Source organism: Mustela nigripes, chromosome 5, assembly GCF_022355385.1.
Source record: "Mustela nigripes isolate SB6536 chromosome 5, MUSNIG.SB6536, whole genome shotgun sequence".
Classification (NCBI taxonomy): Eukaryota; Metazoa; Chordata; class Mammalia; order Carnivora; family Mustelidae; genus Mustela; species Mustela nigripes.
The window spans coordinates 114,210,369-114,231,104 of NC_081561.1; the positions used below are offsets into that span (position 1 = coordinate 114,210,369).

Below are 20,736 nucleotides of genomic sequence, written 5' to 3' on the forward strand. Positions count from 1 at the left end.
GTTCATTATGTTTTCCACTTGGCTTTCTGAGAACCAGAATGCTTGTCCACCTCCAGCATTATACTTTGATTCTCAAATTTTCTAAATCTAGGATCCCCGTCAGTTTGGCATCGTGTTCCTCAGAACTTCAGTACTGACTACATTTTACATTTCCGTAGCAGAACTAGCTGTAACTTAGGCTTCCTTAGCTCCTTTTTATTAAGAGAAAGGCATTACTTTGAGGTGTCTCTTTTGTCCATTACACTATCAGTTTGAGAAGAAAATTTTTCCAAGTCAACGAAGTAATTACATTCCCCTAAAAGGGAATCTTCCTTGGTTTTAGATTTAAATGCAAGAAAAGTATCAGAAGGTTCTTTTGTAATCTGTCATTTAGTCACATCTATGCCACCAAAAAATATTAAGAAGAGTGTATGTGGAAGAGGATATAGTTGAAACACAATTGGAAAAATAGTTCTAATTATTGAAACTGCTGATGGATACACAAGGATTCATTATGCTATTATCTTTCTCAACAAAACAAAATAAAATGAACATGAACTCTGGAATATAGCTTTTTAAAATTCAAATCCCCGGTCCACTGCTTAATAACTGTATGACCTAAGAAAATTTCCTTCACATTGTTTCTTTAATTTTTTCAGCTCAAAATGGGGATATTATTAGTACCTGTTTCATAGAGTTGCAATGTTTTAACTATATTAACATTTTTTGGCACTTAGAATAATGCCTTATTATATATATTTCTTAAATGCTAAAATATAAATATTACTGGTTACAATAATTATAAAACAAATAATTTTGCCTCATAATTATGTTTAAGGGATTAATTATTGATACATGCTACAGAATAAATACATCTAATATTGGGCAAAGTGGTAATCCTCTATAAAGATCATATTAACATGATTTATAGCCACTGATGTCTCCTTGTATTTTTTACCCTCAAATGGTAATGGGAGCCTTTTAAACAATTTGATTCTAATTTAAGATCTCCCAGTATTTTCATGACTTCCACTGTATGCACTAAGTCTAAGACTTATTTTAAAAACACTCTTTAACTTACATCCAAGTTGAAAAATCATTTTACTTCTCCTCCAGGTCTGAATAAATATAGGCCATTTTCACAATAAAAAAATTCCTTGAAAGTAAAGAAGATATTTTCTTCACTAAAATATACATTCAGAATTGTAGCCTTCATCCCTGGCAGAGACAACTTCTATTAATCAAACAACTCAATCAATCAATCAATATCTTTAAATGAGTTACATAACAAAATTCAAATGTTTCCTGACTCTAGGTAGGCACTATTAAAACTGTCTGCTTCATAAAATTCTACTGTGAATTCATAATAGAGAATAGAATTCACAGCAAGAAAATCACATTATCTACTCCCCCCTCCCCCTAGTAAGTTAAAAGTGGTTTTTATATCTACTTCTGCCAGAGATCTCCATTCCCCACTCACTGCTGAATGCTTTTGCCTCAAATATACTTCATAGAGGGATGATAATTTACCTTTCTCAATAAGAAATAAATGTTCAATGGTTTAGAGGAAAGGAAAGTCTTATATACTTGTTCATTTCAAATATTTCCCCACAAACTCACCCCAGATATATTGGCTTTCTTTGAATATGAGAATAGAAAGTTCTGGAACAGAGATTCCATTTCCCAAACTAAATGATGTGATAGTTTTACAACTCAAGTGGATAAGTTACTTCATTTCACATTATCTCAATTATAGGATAATAAGCTCTAGAACCAGTGAATTATTGCTAAGAACTACTAAAGAAAATTGAATAAAAAGAAAATAGAAAAGTGAAGTAATATTTTTTAAAAAGAACAAGTCTACTTTAGTTATATAACAAACACAATGAACCATTTCTGGGGTAATTTTTGTATGACATAAAATTTAAATGACAGTAACCTCAATTCAATCAATAACCTCAGAAATAATTTGTACTTTGGAATTTGATACCAAATGTTAAAAGTCAACACTTGGTCCTATTTTGAATTAATGACTCAGTTCTTTGTTTTAGGCATTTGTGTTTGTGTAAACTTGGAGAATGATTTAAAAGTTGCATCTTGAATTTTGATAATTTGAAATACAAAACAGACTATTAATGTAAGTATTTATTAGTACTGCATTTATATCTATTTTAAATTACTTAAGAATTTTTATTTTATTAAGTTGTTTTGTACACAATTTTCTGATGACAGTGTGACTTCTCTGAGAGCAAGTGTGGGGATATAATTCTATACATTGCTATAGAAATATATATTTCAGGGCACCTGGGTGGCTCAGTCAGTTAAGCGTTTGCCTTCAGTTCAGGTCATGATCCCAGGGTTCTGGGATTGAGTCCCATGTTGGGCTCCCGGCTCAGTGGGGAGCCTGCTTCTCCCACTCCCTTTCCCTTCTCCCCCCTCCCTGCTTGTGCTCTCTCTCTCTCTCACTCTGTCAAATAAATCTTAAAAAAAAAAAAATAAATATATATATATATATAAAATTTGGGCCATATTAATATATATATATATATATATATATATCCCAAATTCTAGTTCTGACTCCATCATTTACAAGCTACGTGACCTTGGAAATCACTTAATCTTTCTGAGCCTTAGCTTTCTAATTTTATAAATGAGGATGATATCCATGAAATATAAATACAGATAGAACTTACTTAGAAAATTATTGAAAACTATATAATCATGAAGTACATGTAATCCTGATATAAACTGTCAAGATAGCACAAGACAAAGAACAAACTACAAAGTAGCACATCACAAAGTGTGTTGAATGAAATAATCATTGCTGTAATCATTATTGCTTTAATAATCTTTGCTCTAACCAATAGACTTATTTCTTTAAAAAAAAGATAAGTTCTTGATTAAAAGAACTGGAATTGGGGCGCCTGGGTGGCTCAGTGGGTTAAAGACTCTGCCTTCAGCTCAGGGTTCTGGGATTGAGTCCCTATCAGGCTCTCTGCTAGGCAGGGAGCCTGCTTCCTCCTCTCTCTCTCTCTGCTTGCCTCTCTGCCTACTTGTGATCTCTCTCTGTCAAATAAATAAAATCTTAAAAAAAAAAAAAGAACTGGAATTACACATTTCTATAGGTTGATATGTTAATTTCTATAATGTTTTCCAAAAAGTTTATAATTCTCACTTATGGAAAAAATGTCAATTTCTAAATAAAATACCTTGAGATAAAATTAAACATATGCTAAAAATGTCATGCTTTGAAATTCAAATAAACAGAAAGGCAAGAAAGGAGAAATAGGTAAACTAAAATCAAAGACAACTGCACAACAAATTATAGAAAGTTATATCGAAACCCACCAATATTAATAGTTAGATTAAATGCTAATGGTAAAACCACTCCAAATAAAAGGCAAAGATTATCAGAAGAAATTAAAAATCAACAACAGCAATAAAAACCCAAGACCCAACTAGTTTTCTGTATGGCTGTTCAGCACCATTTAGTGAGATAAACTTTATTCCATACTGAATTATCCTACAGTATGTGTCAAACTTAGTTTTTTTTCAAGGTTGTTTTTGACTATTTTAGGTTACCTAAAATAGGTAACCTAAAATAGGTTTTTTCATAAAAGCTGATTACTAATAAAAGCTGGGATGTTGATTGCAATCACAGATCAATTTAGATTTGCAATGTAACAATGTAAAAACCTTCAATCCATTCATACCATATCCATTTTCTTTTTTCTTTCATTTCTCTTTGCAAGGCTTTGTACTTCCCTGACTTATGCATATGTCATTAAATGTATTCTTTAGTATTTTAATGTTGATGTCTTTACTGTTGATTCATTGCCAGGATTCCGAATTACAAGTGGAATTTGCAAATTGATCTTGAGTCCTGTGACCTTGCTAAAACTACAAAATATTTGTCCTAATTCCTCATTTTTATATTTTTATTGTTTATTACTATAATATCAATGCAATACAATATCTGTAATGAAGACTTTTATTTCCATTCTAATCTTCATATCATTTATTTTTCTTCTCTTATTGTCTAATCATTATTACTGTTGAATAATATTGTAGTAAACTAAAATAATCATAATAATTATTATTATGTTATGTGTATGTAAATACATATTTAAATTATAAGTAAAAATACAAAGAACCCCAATAAAAATGATCAAGAGATTTAACAGATATTTCTAAAAGGAAAATATGCATATGGCCAAGATACATATGAAAAGGTAGTCAACAACAATACTCATTAGGAAAAAAAAATGCAAATTTTACTCTAATGGAGTACTATTACATTCCACTAACATGGCTATGATAAAATTGCTGAACTCAAATGTACTCCTGTATTACTGGTGAAAGTATAAAAGTATACAACTCCTTTGTAAAAGTTATTTTAGTTTTTTATAAATATATATCATCTATGAGTTAGCACTTCCACTCTTATATTTATCCAAGTAAAATAAGGATATATTCATAAATGGTCTCTAAAATCAAATAAATAGAAGTTTTCTTCATAATGGACAAAATTAAAACCAAAAAATGGAAGTAGTCCATTACCAAATGGTTGAACAGACAGATTATAAAATTCCATACAATGGAGTATTTTCAGCAATTAACAAGAGTGAAGATCATAGGCAACAAAACTTGAATCCCACAGAAATCATACTATGCTTGTAGATTTTTCACTCTTTGATACAATTAGCATGACTTTTAACTGGAGTAACACGAATTGGAAAAGTGTCTACCTTGAAGTTTTTATATCTTAATATGGTTTTGAGTTATATGGATATACTTATGTGTTAAAATTAATTGAACTAAATACTTAAAATATGTACTCCCCATAGTTAATTATACTTAAGTAGAAAAAGAAGATATTTAAAAAAATATTGAAAGGAGAGAAACTGTTTCATGTTTAATTATACCTAAATAAAAATATATAGAAGCATAGGTAAACCTTCTTTTGTTATTATATTCTTTTATTATTGTTATAGCTTACTACAATATTGTTCAACAGTGCATTAAGAGTAAATTTGAGGTGAAACTGCCTTATTCGATAAACCAACTAAAAACTATTTTTTTAAAATAAGGTATAGATCTCAAATTGTAAATATTTTAAATGGATTTATATTTATATTTATATTTCATTGTGCTTGAAATTTTAAAATAACACTGAATTTATAGTAATGTCTTTTTCTAGAAATACAAACGGAATTTTTGTAAGTAAATTACAGATTTTGAATTCGAAAGAAGAAAGGAAAAATAGCATTACTGAATAAAATAAAGGCAATAATATAAGAAAAATGTTGATAATCTTTGAAATGCTACATGGGGGTTCATTTTTAATATTTTCTCTTTTGGATACATTTGAAATTTACCTAATAAAAAGGTCAATATGGTCACTTTTTATAGCTTTTAGCTTTTATGTCATAAGAAAATTTTCCCCATTCTAAGATTTCTAATGTCTCTCGTGATTTATTCCAGTTAAATGTTTTTATAAGAAAACATTATTTTTCATTATTAATACATATTTGTTGTAGAGTAACTAGAAAATAGAGTATAGATTAAGGGAAGCGGATGAGCATGCGCAATCAAACTACTTAGAGATAAGAACAATGTCAATGTTTTCCTCTTCCATATTATATATATATATATATATATATATATAATAAGACATATTATATATATAATATGTCTTATAATATATAATATGTCTTCATCGAAGAAATGACAGAAAAACAAATTTAAAAACTTCTTAGAATATTAAAGACTATGGTAAATCCTGCTATAAAGGACACTGATTGATTTTGCTCTATTTTATGTGTGTTGAAGTATATGTATGCATGTGCTTGGGTCTGTCATGGAGTGTGCATACCCAGGAATTTATGCAGAAGTGTTAGGCAAATGTTTTGTTACAACAATTTGACTTAATATAAATGTAAATATAATTTTATCTTTTAATGTAATAATTAACTTTTATCCATCATTTATGGAATTTTTTTCATACATTTGTGTCTAAGTTATCAAATGCCATCTTGGATACACTAAAGTGATTGTACTGTTATGCAGTCATTGCTCTCTGGTTGGAGGAATAGTTTCTCAAATATAACATGGGAGAAAAAGCTGAAGACAGAAGCAATGCTACCACTTCTAAGTCATATGTATTTCACTAAATAATATGTAAACTAAAATTTTTGAGACTACACAAGTACTAATTACTAGATTACTTTTGAGAAACTATTCCTCCAACTATAGAAACAATGATTTTCCCCCAATTCTTTTTTAAAACTTCCTCCTTAGTCCTTTCCTTATGCACAAAATATATGCTGTGATTAACTCACGCTGAGAGGATATCAAAAGGTAGTATCCAAGAAATACTGATGGCTGCTGATGGCTTAAAAACTCCCCCAGGACAAAATCCTAAATTGCAGATAGAAAGTTGTCCAGTTTTCTAATTGTTACATGCTCTGAATCTCTAACACAAAAAACATATGTTGGAGGGGACTGCATAATTCTTGTTTTAACTTTTTTGGGGCAGTCTATGTAACATTTAAGAATCTGAACATGTCTAAATAAATAAAAAATCTTAAAAAAAAAAGAATCTGAACATGTCAGGCAAAAAGTTGAAGCCTAATTGAATTTCTTTTTCAATCTGGCTCCATCTGGCTTTAAATACTTTTAATATATCTGTGATTCAGGTATTCAGTTGTCTGAGAATCTAGTGTAGAGACTACACCAATGTGTTCATAGTTAGTTTACCAAAATTTTTGTATCACAATATTGTGGGCTTCTAGCCATATTACTTTTTTTCCCCTCAAGTTTTTACTTAAATTAAAGTTAACATACCATGTAATGTTAGTTTCAGGTGTAAAATTTAGTGATTCAACACTTAGATACAACATCCAGTGCTCATCACGAGGGCCTTTGTTTATCCCTATCACCTATTTCACTCATTGTCCTACTCACCTCCCCTCCTAGTCATATTATTTTGAATTGAATGCATACTTATTTAATTGGAAAGATACATTTATTTGTATATTCTCATAAACTTTTAGAATAATTATAAATTAGCAGAAACTTTTAGAGGTCAATTTGCTGGTATCTACTTCATTTTAAATTTTATATATTTGCTCTCCAAATTTTATAGAGATATGTTCAAAACAATGCATGATAGTTATATGCTCATTGGTCTTTGTAACATTTCTTAAAATTGAAAGAAACCAGGAAAAATGTTTGTCTATTGGGGATTGCTTAAATATTAAACATATCTGAATAGAAAGATTCATATATTTTTATATAAACTCATCAAAATTCTATTGTAAATGTAAAGCAAGTTTTTGTATGTGTATTATTTTCCATTTATATTGATAATAACAATAAGAAGATGTAAATATGAGTATGTGTGTAGTCTTTATAAAAAAAACATGTGTGTCTCTGTATTACTTTGTTTAACTCAGGTCTATATAACTGGGAGATTGTGTAGCAAGAAGACATGTTATATTTTTGAGTTTATATATTTTATTATTATTTTATATTTAAGTACATTTGTTATTTTAATAAATTACAAATACTATTAAGGAAAAAGCAAAAGAAGATATTTTTTAAAAGATTTTATTTATTTATTTGACAGAGAGTGAGAGAGAGAGATCACAAGTAGGCAGAGAGGCAGGCAGAGAGAGAGGGGGAAGTAGGCTCCCTGCCGAGCGGAGAGCTGGATGCGGAACTGGATTCTAGTACCCTGAGACCATGACCTGAGTCGAAGGCAGAGGCTTTACCCACTGAGCCACCCGAGTGCCCTACAAAAGAAGATTTTTAAAGAAAATAATAAATGCTATTTTAAAGGATTAGTATAGGATTTAAATATGGTGTGCATAATTAGACCTTTGTAATCTAGTAGGCTTCGTGTTTTCCACAGAACATCACTTAAACTTATAGGATTGTTCACATATTACCTAGTATCTTATGATAATATACATATCTATGATATAAGCTTATAGTGCCTCTTTTATAATCAGTTAACTCTAATTTATTCTGAAAACTGACTTATGGTCAGAAGAATTCTGCTTGCAAATATATATACACTTACTCAGTTACTCTTTAACGCTTAAAACAAACATTAGTTTTTGAAAAAAATAAGTAGAAGAATATACTTTGTATGATTTTAATAGGCAAGAGCTACATTTCAGTTAAACATCAGAATTTCAAATTTTTATGCCCTTGCATATAAATTTTTAATAAAAATATGCTTTAAAATATTATAATAATGAGGGACGCCTGGGTGGCTCAGTTGGTTGGGCGGCTGCCTTCGGCTCAGGTCATGATCCCGGCGTCCTGGGATTGAGTCCCACATCGGGCTCCTTGCTTGGCAGGGAGCCTGCTTCTCCCTCTGCCTCTGCCTGCCATTCTGTCTGCCTGTGCTTGCTCTCGCTTCTCTCTCTATGACAAATAAATAAAATAAAATCTTTAAAAAATATATTATAATAATGAGTAGATAGATATTACTTAAAATATAAACATATATAATTATATTTTCTATATTTTCATTTAACATGTCTGACAAATTGACTTGGAAGAAAGCAGTGGGAGAATGTACTAGCAGATAACAACCATCTGTGTAAGGATCAAGATGTCCAATCCAGAAGGCATATATGTTCGTGAAGATTAAGATATTGAATTAAACATAATTTTACAGTCTTTTAAACAATAAAGAACTGTGGATATAGTTAGGTATCACAAAATTCATGTTTCTGCAGAGGCATGGACAAGTTAGAAGTGGAGCACACTTTAGTAACCAGTGGACAAGTTAGCCTTTATGCATTGGATGTGAATTTGTAATAAGAGATTGCAAATATCTAATCTCTCTATGTTGACAAATAAAAATGGCTCATGAGCTTTGGTAACAGGTTAGAAGCACATCTGTTAAACAAACAACATTCTGACCTTTCTGTTAGTCTCTTCCTGCTATCCACCCTCTGAAAGTCATCTAGGGCCCAGTGGTCACTTCCCTTATGTCTACCAACTGTGCCTCCTTTGCTCCAGTGGGTTTCACTCCTGAGAAGACACATCTCTCAGTGTCTGAGTGGTTTATTTAAGACTTTCTTTCCTCTAAAAACCTCTCTAAACTGTAATGTTTACTTTTTTATGAAATGAAATGAATGGAAATTAAAATTGACACAGTGGTTTTCATGGCAAATGCTATTACAAATATGATGATGTGTAAAGTTCATTAAGTGGTGCTCATTTAAAGTTCAAATGCTAATAGATGCTGGATTTTCACAAAGCCAAGCAGAAGCCTTACTGGCATCCTGGGTTCTATTCAAGGTCACGGATCTGATTTGTTGTGCAGTCTTCAACATCGTAACTTATATGGCCTTAACCTAAATCTAGTGGGTTTTCCTTCCATCTGTAAAAAATTAAGTTAATAACATGTTTATTTGTGAAGTGCTTTGGTATACTCAGGGTAAAAAAGTCACTAGTGCAAATATTGTTAGTATTGTATTTATTAATTGCTGAGGATGGCTTCAGTGCACCTTTGCTATTTAAAAATCCTGCTTGCAGCTGTGAAAACATTATGCTTAACACAGCAATTATCAGTGGTGGTTGGTGTAGAACTCATGGGAAGACAGCTGCTGGAGGGGCCATTTATTAGGAGCAGAGTAAGAAGGGAAAAGAAATTACATGTATTATTTTTAAAGTAAGGGGTAATTACATATGTTATTATATTACAAGTTATACATTAATAGTGTGTATATATATGCATATGTGTATATATATAATGTACATATGTGTGTATATACATATATGTGCATATTTAACACTCCCATATCCGTGATTGAAGAAAGAGGACTGTGGGGTTTTTTTGTTTTGTTTGATTGCTGTCAATTTCCCGCCTTTATCAGCTTCCCTTAGGCCTATAAATTCCCTTCCTTTCAACCAAGCTTGCTTTTATGTACATGTGTTACTGCATTTTTGTTTCTTGGTAAAGATGAACATATAATATAATAAAACAAGAAAGATTTCAAAACACTAATTATAAATATGTTGAAAGAACTAAAGAAACATGGACATAATGAGGGGAAAAAAGATGTTAAGAGAAAGCTAGGGATTAATATATGGTCTAAAATAAGAAATTATTGCATGGCTTAATATCAAATTAGACATCATAGGAAAAAGAAAACGTTACCTTGAAGACACAATAGGCACATTAAACGAAAGTAGAGAGAAATAGATGTAAACATAACAATGCATAGAATTTTAGTGAACTGTGGATCAATATTCAATGGTCTAACATGTGTAATTGTATTTCCAGAAGGGGAATGAGGAGTATTTAAATGTTTAGAAAATCTCAAAATTTAGTGTAAACTATAAACTTAAGATCCAAATGGCTAAATGAGCCATGTGGGACAAACATGAATGGAACTATAAGCAACTGTGTCAAATCAAATTATTGAAATTCCAACGTGAGAAAATACTGAAAACATGCAGAGAAAGTTAACACCTTACAAAGAATTGAATGAGCACTGACTTCTCATGAAAAAGTCAATCTAGCCAAAAGCCACATTAATAATATCTTTAAGTGCTGAAAGAAACAATACTGTCAAACTGGAATTCTACATCATAAAAAAATTACCTATAAAACTGAAAGCAAAATAAAGCCTTTTTTAGAAAACTGACTGCTACACTTCTTAGCAGGGAAATCTATATTTAAGCAATTGTAAAGTAAGTTACTGAGACTGATGGAAAATGGTAGTATTAAAAAACCTTGATCTAAACAAAGGAGAGTTCTGAATATGATAAATATTTTGATAAATAGTAACTTTTCTGACTCAAAATTTTTATAAAAATGCTGGTTAGACAAAACTATCAATACTTTTTGCATTTTATAATATAATATTTGGAAATAAAATGTATGAAAACAATATCAATATCAAAAGGCAGAAGCCAAAAAATGGAAGCATACTATTATGTTTCCGACATTGCACTTGAAATTTGAGAATATTATTTTATGGTGTATTATAATAAATTAAAGCTATATATGGACAAAGTTAAGTAACTATAAATGAAGGAGATACATTTTATGTCAATAGCAAAGATAAAATAGAATACTAAAAATAGTCAAATATTCTAAAAAGATAGAGGAAACAACCACAGTGGAAAAAAAACAGATGGAACAAGTTTTTTTTTTTAAAGATTTTATTTATTTACTTGACAGAGAGAGATCACAAGTAGACAGAGAGGCAGGCAGAGAGAGAGAGAGGGAAGCAGGCTCCCTGCTGAGCAGAGAGCCCGATGCGGGCCTCGATCCCAGGACCCTGAGATCATGACCTGAGCCGAAGGCAGCGGCTTAACCCACTGAGCCACCCAGGCACCCAGATGGAACAAGTTTAAAAAAAAAAAAAAGGTGATATATTTAAAATCATTCATATAGATAGATGTGTTTTATGTTAGTTGTCTAAATGCTTCAATAAAAAACGGTCCACTCTAAGAGTAAGATTATCTGGATGGATAAAAAATCAAGACAGAACTATTTGCATTTTCAACAGAAATACATTAAATATAAAGAGACAGGTAAAAAGTAAAAAGATGAAAGAAAAATATAATGCAAAGATATTCATATATGAATCATAAGTATAGATGCATTAGAAGAAAATTGGAGTAGCTTATTATTACCAGATTAAAGAAGAATTTAGGACAATGATTATTACCAGAGATAAAGAGGACATTTAAAAATAAATAGGTCGAATATTTAAGAAGACGGAGTAATCATCAATGTTCGTCTACCTAATAGCAATGCTTCACAGTATGTGAAACAAAACTGAAAGGTCTGGGCGCCTGGTTAGCTCAGTGGGTTAAAGCCTCTGCCTTCGGCTCAGGTCGTGATCCCAGGGTCTTGGGAGGTCTTGGGATCGAGCCCTGTATCAGGCTCTCTGCTCAGCAGGGATCCTGCTTCCCCCGTCTCTCTGCCTGCCTCTCTGTCTACTTGCGATCTGTCTTTCAAATAAATAAATAAAATCTTAAAAAAAAAAAAACAAACTGATAGATCTGAAGAGAAATAGACAAATGTATTATTTTAATTCAAAATTTCATTACTCTTACCCTATAAATACTTGAACAATAGTATCAACCAATTTAATGGATTTATCTTTTAAGAACACTATATTCAATAATGATAAAATACAAATTATTTTTTCAAGTGTGAATGGCACCTAAGATAATCCATATGCTGCAATAAAACAAGGCTCATTAAATATAAAAGGATTAATATGCACAAAATGCATTCTTTGAACGCAGCAAAATTATATTAAAATCAAGAACAGATACTTGTCTGAAAATATTGATATTTTATTGAAACAGTATCCTTAAATTAATGGATGAATCATGGAAATCATGTCAATTATAAAATACTTTGAACTTAGAGATTATACAAAACATAGGGCAGGATACAGCAAAAAATAGTATTTCTTGCTTTTGTTTTTTGCATAATTTATGATAGCACAGGCAGAACAAATTGAAGGAATCTAACTAAAACTACTACGACTAATGAATAACTATAGCAAGGACACAAGACATTATGTCTATATAAAAGCCAATAATATTTCTATATACTAGCCATAAACAATTGAAAGTCAATTTTTAAAAGCTGTCATTTACAAAACCATCAAAAATAGGAACTGAAAGGGCAAAGTTAACAAACTATGAGCAAGATATGTATTTTGAAAACAATATCCATGGGTTTGAAGAACCAGTACTGTTTACATGTTAATTGTCTACCAATTTACATATAGATTCAATGTAATTCCAGTCATATACTTGAAGAATTTTTTTCTTTTTTTTCTCCCAGAAATAGAGATGACTCTAAAACATACATAGAAATCCAAGGGATTATGGTGACCAAAAACTTTTTGAAAATGAAGAAAAAATATGAAGGATTTGCTTTCTCAAGTATTACTATAAAACCACTGGAATCAAAATAATGAGAAATAGATTTTAGGATAGACATATATACCAATGAAACAAAACGGAGGTCCTATAAATGCCTGCATATATAAGGTTAATTTATTTTCAATGATGATATGATTAAATTAAAAGGAAAGAGGTTTTTTTTTTTTTTCAACACATGGTACTAGTTCAACCAAATATATGCTTGAGAGCGGGAGATAAACACTTTACCCCTTCTCACCATATACAAAAATTAATTCAAAATATAACATGTAACTAAATGTAAAGCTTCAAGTTATAAAATATTGAGAAGAAATCAAAAGAGAGATCTTTGTGAACTTGGGTAGACAAATATTTCTTTGACAAATCCCCAAAGAACACTAGGTATAGAATAAACAATAAATTGGACTTCAAAAAAATATTAAAACAAAAAAAAATCACTCTTTCTAAGACATTACTTCCCTAACTATGTAAAATTGTGCACAGTACAAAAGGCTACAATCTAGAATGCATAAATACAAAGATATGCATTCTAGAATACAAGAAGAATGTTTACAAATAAATAAGACAAAAAATGTATTAAAATGGACAATAGACATAATTGGAGACATCATGAATGAAAGCGTATATATGTACATACCCTAAAACTACATGAGAACTTGCTTACAACTGTTAAGTCATCAGCAAGATGTAAATTAGAACCACAAAAGACCCACTGCAGACCTTCTAAAATGGCTAAAAGTAAAAAGATTAACAATACCTGGTATTGATAAGGATCAGGAGTGACTGGAACACTCATGCATTGCTGTGAGGGGTGGAAAATGGTACATACACTTTTGAAAACAATTTAACACTTTTCTAAAAAATAAACACAAATTTATTGTAAAACACCAAAATTTCATTTCTTCCTAAAACATGAATCTGCAGGAACACCTATAAACAGGTCATACTCACAGTAATATTACCTATATTAACCAAAAACTAGAGAAAAAATGATCACCAAGAAGTAAATGAATTAAAAATTGCCTTGTATTCATACAATGGAACATTATTCAATACTTTTAGGAACAAATTATTGATATACCTAAAATCTCCTTCTAAAAATGCATTCATAATATGTACAAGATAAATACATATGAATATTTATAAAATGCATTTTGAAATGCTAGGGCAAAAATCATGGCAAAGCAAAACAGACACCAGTCACCAAAAACAAACAGACATTTATTTGAAAGTCTAGAACAGATATAAGTAGTGTATGTTTCTAGAACATATTTTGTTCTAGTTTATTGTTGGCTGGGTCAGAGATTGGGAGTGGTGATGAAGTGACTAACCTCAAAGTTGCATTTGACAGTATTTTGTGGTGATATAAATATTCCATATCATGATTAATTGGTAGTAATTACATGGGGGGGGGTGCCTGGGTAGCTCAGTCAGTTAAACGCCAGACTCTTGGGTTTTGCTCTGGTTATGGTCTCATGGGTTATGAGATTGAACTTGGCTTCAGGATTCCTGCTCAGAGGGAATCTGTTTGAAGATTCCTGCTCAGAGGGAATCTGTTTGAAGATTCTCTCCCTCTGCCCCTCTCCCCCCATGAGCACATTCATGCTCCTCTCTCAAATAAATGAGTAAATCTTTGAAAAAATTGTCACATTGTTCAGTTGATATGCATGCATTTTATTAACTGCAGATTATACCTCAATAATGTTGAATTAAAGAAAGGGGATCTGAACTGTGATTCTAATAATGATCCATGTTGCCATAGAAAATACTTCCATGATTTCCTGGTCCAGAAAAAATATATACTGACATTAGGTCTAGCTCATCACATTTTAAAATTACTTTGTATTATAAAACTTTTATTAAAAAATGAGAAACAGGGGCTCCTGGTGGCTGGGTTGTTTAAGTGTCTGCCTTTGGTTCTGGTCACCATCCCAGGATCCTGGGATTGAGTCCTGAGTTGGGCTCCCCGCTGAGCAGGGATCCTGCATCTCCCTCTCCCCCACTTATGCTCTCTATGTCTCTCTCTCTAATAAATAAATAAAATCTGGTGAGTTCTGTGAAGTGTGTAAACCTGGTGATTCACAGACCTGTACCCCTGGGGATAAAAATATATGTTTATAAAAAATTAAAAAATAAAAAAAAATGAAAAAATCTTCTTTATAAATGTGAAAAAATAAAGCATCCAATGTTATTTAATTTACACATTTTAATCACTCATACATACATAAAAAAGGAGAAATAAATGTCATCTGAACATTTATTTCTTGAATAAGATGAAAATAGATATTTGAAATTAAGTTATATAATATGGTTTAGAAAGTCTTGCTTATTTATACATATCAAGAGTACTGAATTTCCCAATATTAACATTTTCCTTAAACAAAAACATAATTAAAAAGACATTATAATTCATGGATATACTTTAGATTATTAAAATCAAATTAAACCATTCTGATAATAATCTGATAATAATAACCAGTGCCATAGAATAGGGACATTCTCATATAGTTAAACTATGTACACTAAAATTTGTAAAGCTTATAATTAGAATCTAACACTTAAAATTATACCATATTGATAGGAAAGTTTCAAAAACATAGAGGACAATAATTTCCCCTTAAAGAACACGGTATTATTTCTAAATAAATGGAATAAGCTCATAATTCTGTTGCTAAAACTGCAGTAATGGTATTTATTTGGTGAAATAACTTGAAAACAATTTTGTAACACATAAATTTTATTTTACATTATTTACATAATCAAAGGTTAAAAGAAGGGGAAAATGTCAATATCATAAAGTTAGATTTTTAGTTTTATTTTATTTCATTTTGCCTTGCACATATTATTCCAGCCTATCTAAATTTTGTCAAATGACCACAAGGAGCGTACACCACAGATGGAAGACCTCAGCCCACCTGCAGCTATTGGTCTACGGTGTGTTGGTTTGTTCTTGTTAGCTTGCCAGAATTCACATTTTTGCAGGGGTGGTTTGTAGGCAGTTGGTAACACAAAGATGTTTTACTTAACACAAAAAGTATAATCCAAAGAATTAATAAATGCACCTCAACACTGGGGATAAGAATACAAATAACAAGGATTGGGGAAAAAAATTACTTTTGTGTAGTACATACTGCAAAACAGCTAAAAGAACATTTCAATAATTTTTAGTCAGATTAGGTGATTCACACACTAAGCAATTTATTCTACTTTGGAGAAGAAAATTATGAAGTTTGTTTTGGATGATTTCTAATAAGATTTACATTTAAATTTACATGATGAGTGGCCTGCAATTTCAAATCTTCTTGTTGCAGATGACTTAGAAGAATAGTTCTACAGATATCATATGTGATGTTAACAACACTGTATCACGATTACATAGAGCTATATGGATGCAAAAGTGGGTTCATTGTTTTGTTTGCTGATAGAAAATTTGAAACTTGAAGTTTATATTAATAGTCATAGTCAATGATGTCATTTGTGCTTATAAAGGATAGCACTTTGAATAAAAGAAATACAATATTGTTGATGATCTAGAAGGTACAGATATTTGTAGCTCTTTTCATTTTCAGAATGTCTTTATATACTAATTTTCTTTTTCAATGGGCTAGACTAGAAGTCAAAAGTACAGCACTGACCAAAATTATTTAAAAAGAGGAATAGGTCACAACCTTAAATCAGCACAAAATCACAAGTCAAAATCATTCCAAATACAGAACCTATTGTCTAGCCAAGAGTTAAAATAGAATATATGCTGGAGAAAGGAAATAAGAAGGCAAAGAAAAGATGCTGCTGTACCGCCATTCAGGCCTTCCCGGTCAGACACTGAATGAGAGGACAGTCCTTTTTAAAAAGCTGTTATTTAAAGTGTTTTCTTTAGTGAAAACTTCTGTTCTGACTATAAAAGCCATATATACTTATTATGTAACATTTGGAAAATGAAGAAAAATCAATTTTAAATTACCGGTAATCCAAGCATCCAAGATAATGTAGTTGAGCAGTTTAATGCAATATTTCATTGCTTTGCTATGTAAACATAAAAAATAATTTACTTATAGCTTTTATTACATGTATATGAGAGAAATCAAAGTACCAAAATTATTTGTACTTCTGTAGAACAAAGCAAATTTGTATTGGGTATTCAATATGAAATTAAGAAAATGACATCCCGGGCTGCCTGGGTGGCTCAGTGGGTTAAGCCTCTGCCTTCAGCTCAGGTCATGATCTCAGAGTCCTGGAATCGAGTCCTGCATCGGGCTCTCTGCTAGGCAGGGAGCCTGCTTCCTCCTCCCTCTCTCTCTCTCTGCTTGCCTCTCTGCCTACTTGTGATTTCTCTCTGTCAAATAAATAAAATCTTTAAAAAAAAAATGACATCCCATACCTAATAATTGTCGATGTGTGGTAAATGTACATATATACATTGCTCTGAAATTAAAAGTGGATTTCTTACAGCACTTTAAGTGTTGAGTCAACAAGATTAACATTTACTGTTTCTAAATCTTGTGTGCTTTTGATTTGTCCAAATGTGCATGTCATTGTACAAAAGTAATTTTCTTCTCTTTACTTTTATCTCAAATACTAACAAATAAATACATTTAAGATGTTTGCTGTGTTTTTCACATTTTAAAGGTACATATTATTTTGCTGATTTTCTCTCTTTTTCATAATTTATTTTTTGTATAAATGTGCCTATGTGAAAAATGATATGAAATTGGAAATTACATATATAAGTACATAAAGATTTAATGTTAGAGGTATTGTGTGCATATATATATATACACATATATGCATATATACACATATTTAACATTTTACAAATGCTCAGTTAAAAATAGCAAATAATTTTTAAAAAAGCAAAAAATTACATAGTCTCATCAGTTGGAAGTGAAGGAATCATTAGAATGAGACATCCATAATGAACAGAATAAAACATTTTAAAAACAAAAAGTGACAACCTTAGAAGGATGTTTAAAACATTAAGTCAAACAGATCTTAGGAACCAAGGATGCAATGTTAGGAATTTTTTCTATCCCAGATTTTACAGTGTTTTTAAAGTTACTGTTAAAAAATTGTCTTAAATTTCTAAGATTATGCCATGATTTTTAACATTTGCCTTTTGCCTTTATCCTTGCAAAATAGTGTCTATCCATTACTGTAAACTACTCCTCTTTGTAGGTAATTCTGGTCAATGGCGTACTTTTGACTTTTCTGACTTGTAGAAGGATAACATAGCCAATTTCAGAAGGTCAAAAAGTTGAGAAAAATAAAGGTTAATTTCATAACAGTCACTAAGGATTTTGTTTATGTCCTTTGAAAAGCATTATCAGGTGATGAAATTTTTATATGGGTAAGTAATAAAGATATGCAAAAAAACTGTTCTCTTCTTGCTGCTATGAAAATTCCCCAAACTAACCCACCTTAGGTATTATAGAATTACACCATGGAAAGGATTCCTAAATTATTTTTACATGGCATAATATCCTCCTCAATAGGGTTAATTCTTCTGTAGTATTTAACTCTTTTAACTCAGCGAAAAATATAGAGTTACTGAAAATTATGAGTACATTTAGTATATGATAGAGGTTTGTATAAGATATAGCACTCCAGGAGCAATTACTTTCCAAAAGGACATGGATGTAACACAATTTAATACTGATGGAAAGGGAAATACTACAAAAGAAATGCAAGCCATGTGTACAAAGTACATACTTAGAGGGAGATGTAATTTTCACTGGAAGCACTAGGAATGTCTGTGAAGAGATGTAAAATAAAATTAGTATTTCAATAAGTACAGGATGGCACAAGAATTTGAGCATATAGAAGTGAAGAAAGTAAATATATAAATAGAGTAAATAAATAAGGAAGGATGGTTACTAGGTGTCAAACATATGGTTATAAAAACAAACTGAGGGTTGCTGGGGGGAGGGGGATTGGAGAAAGGGGGGTGGGGTTATGGACATTGGGGAGGGTATGTGCTATGGTGAGTGCTGTGAAGTGTGTAAACCTGGTGATTCACATACCTGTACCCCGGGGGGATAAAAATATATTATATGTTTATAAAAAATAAAAAACTAATTTTAAAAAATGTAATAAATAAATAAATAAAATAAAAACATAAAAAAATGTGGTTGTATACTTTATATACACTGTCAGCTAATCCCTACAAAAATTATTCAACAGCAGCATCTACATTTAAAGGATGAGTTAACACCACTTGTAACTTCCTTTGAGTCATGGTAGAGGCTTTTTGTTTTTTTTAACAATTTAAGCAATTTATTCTTTTTTTTCTTTTTTTAAGATTTATTTTTTTATTTGAGAGAGAGAGAGAGAGAGAGGAAAGAGAGAGAGAGAAGCAGACTCCCCACTGAGTGGATAGCACTGCAGGTGTTTGATCTCAAGAACCTGAGATCACAACCTTAGCCCATACCAACAGTCTGATGCTTAACTGACTGAGCCACCCAGCCATCATAAGCAGTCTATTCTTATAAACAGAAGAAAGCAATATTTCTGGATCTTGTGCTGATGGGTGAACTTTGGGCATCATTTCAGAACTAGCCAGCCTCTTTATCAAGCTAGGTCTGTGGTGATACATGTGAATCTAATTTGTTTTTCACTTTTTATCTGGATATGTGTAACCTTAGGGAATTTCTGATCAGTTTATAAACTTATGTAATTTTTTGTCAAACTAGAAGAAAATAAAAGTGAATAAGAGAACAAAGCCAAATTCAGTGTAATTAAGTGTTCAAAATCTGACCCATGTACTTATGCCATAAGGGCACTGTGTGAAATATTTAGCTTAGATTAGGGTTTATGAAAAATAAGAGGAAACACGGAAGTTATTTTTAAATGAACACACGTGTTTTAAATAAAGATAATAGTTGATTCAAACAAGAATGCTTAAACCTAATCTTTTATTTTGAGAAGAAATAGTAGAAAAGCATCCATTGCATGTTTGTCTTATGGGATCTCCCTTTTCTCCAACTTTACTCTGGAATAATGATGGCTCTTTCTATAGGGAATTAATAGAGACCATTTAAATGTTCTTTTTAATCCCAATGTCATTTGTAAACCAAATTATAAAGTATTTCAAAGATTTGTTAAAAAAAAAAGCAAAAAAAGAAATTTTTAAGGCATATGGAGGGGTAAGAATATTCTAATTTTCTCCTCACTGGTATAAATATTGCATTTCCTTGAGGCTGTACATAAAGAACTCTGTTTCAACTCCAGTGATTTTTGAAAGTAACCAATTTGGCTTCTAACTAGATATACGACCTTGGGAAAATAATTCAAACTCTCAGATACTCGTTTCTTTCATATGTAAACTGCTAGAATTGAAATATATGTTTCTTAAGGCCCAATCAACTTCAACATTCTGCTGGAAGCAGATGTTTTCTTGACTTAAAACTGTTACAGCATTGAAGGAAAGATGTGCAGTTATGGTAGACTGATTAGAGTATGACTAGTTTGGCAGGGACACATAAAATTTGAAACTGAATATACAAGCTTTGCAACTACTTTCTGGACATTGGAAACCCTATTTAATTAGCAGTAATTGCGCCTCGGATAAACCTCATTGGCTACGATATTGCCACTGCTCAAAGCTTGGAAATCCTATTTAATATATTATTTAATATATGCTGTTTTCCTTTAGTGGACAAAAATCAAGAAAATCTATAGGCTTATCAATTCACCTTTCTAAAAAGCAAGTAAAATATGTTTTCTTATTTGATCATTTTATTATTTCCTTTTGCTACTCAGCATGATCAGAAAGGATAGAATAGTGTCAAAGTCTGAAAGATTGTAACTTAATGTAAGTCA

The 20,736-nt window shown here is 31.0% G+C and overlaps 1 pseudogene; it reads right to left on the reverse strand.

The window, feature by feature from the left end:
* Nucleotides 1–20,394: 20,394 nt before the first annotated feature.
* Nucleotides 20,395–20,521, reverse strand: LOC132018804 (U4 spliceosomal RNA; annotated as a pseudogene).
* Between the last annotated feature and the right edge of the window lie 215 nt (nucleotides 20,522–20,736).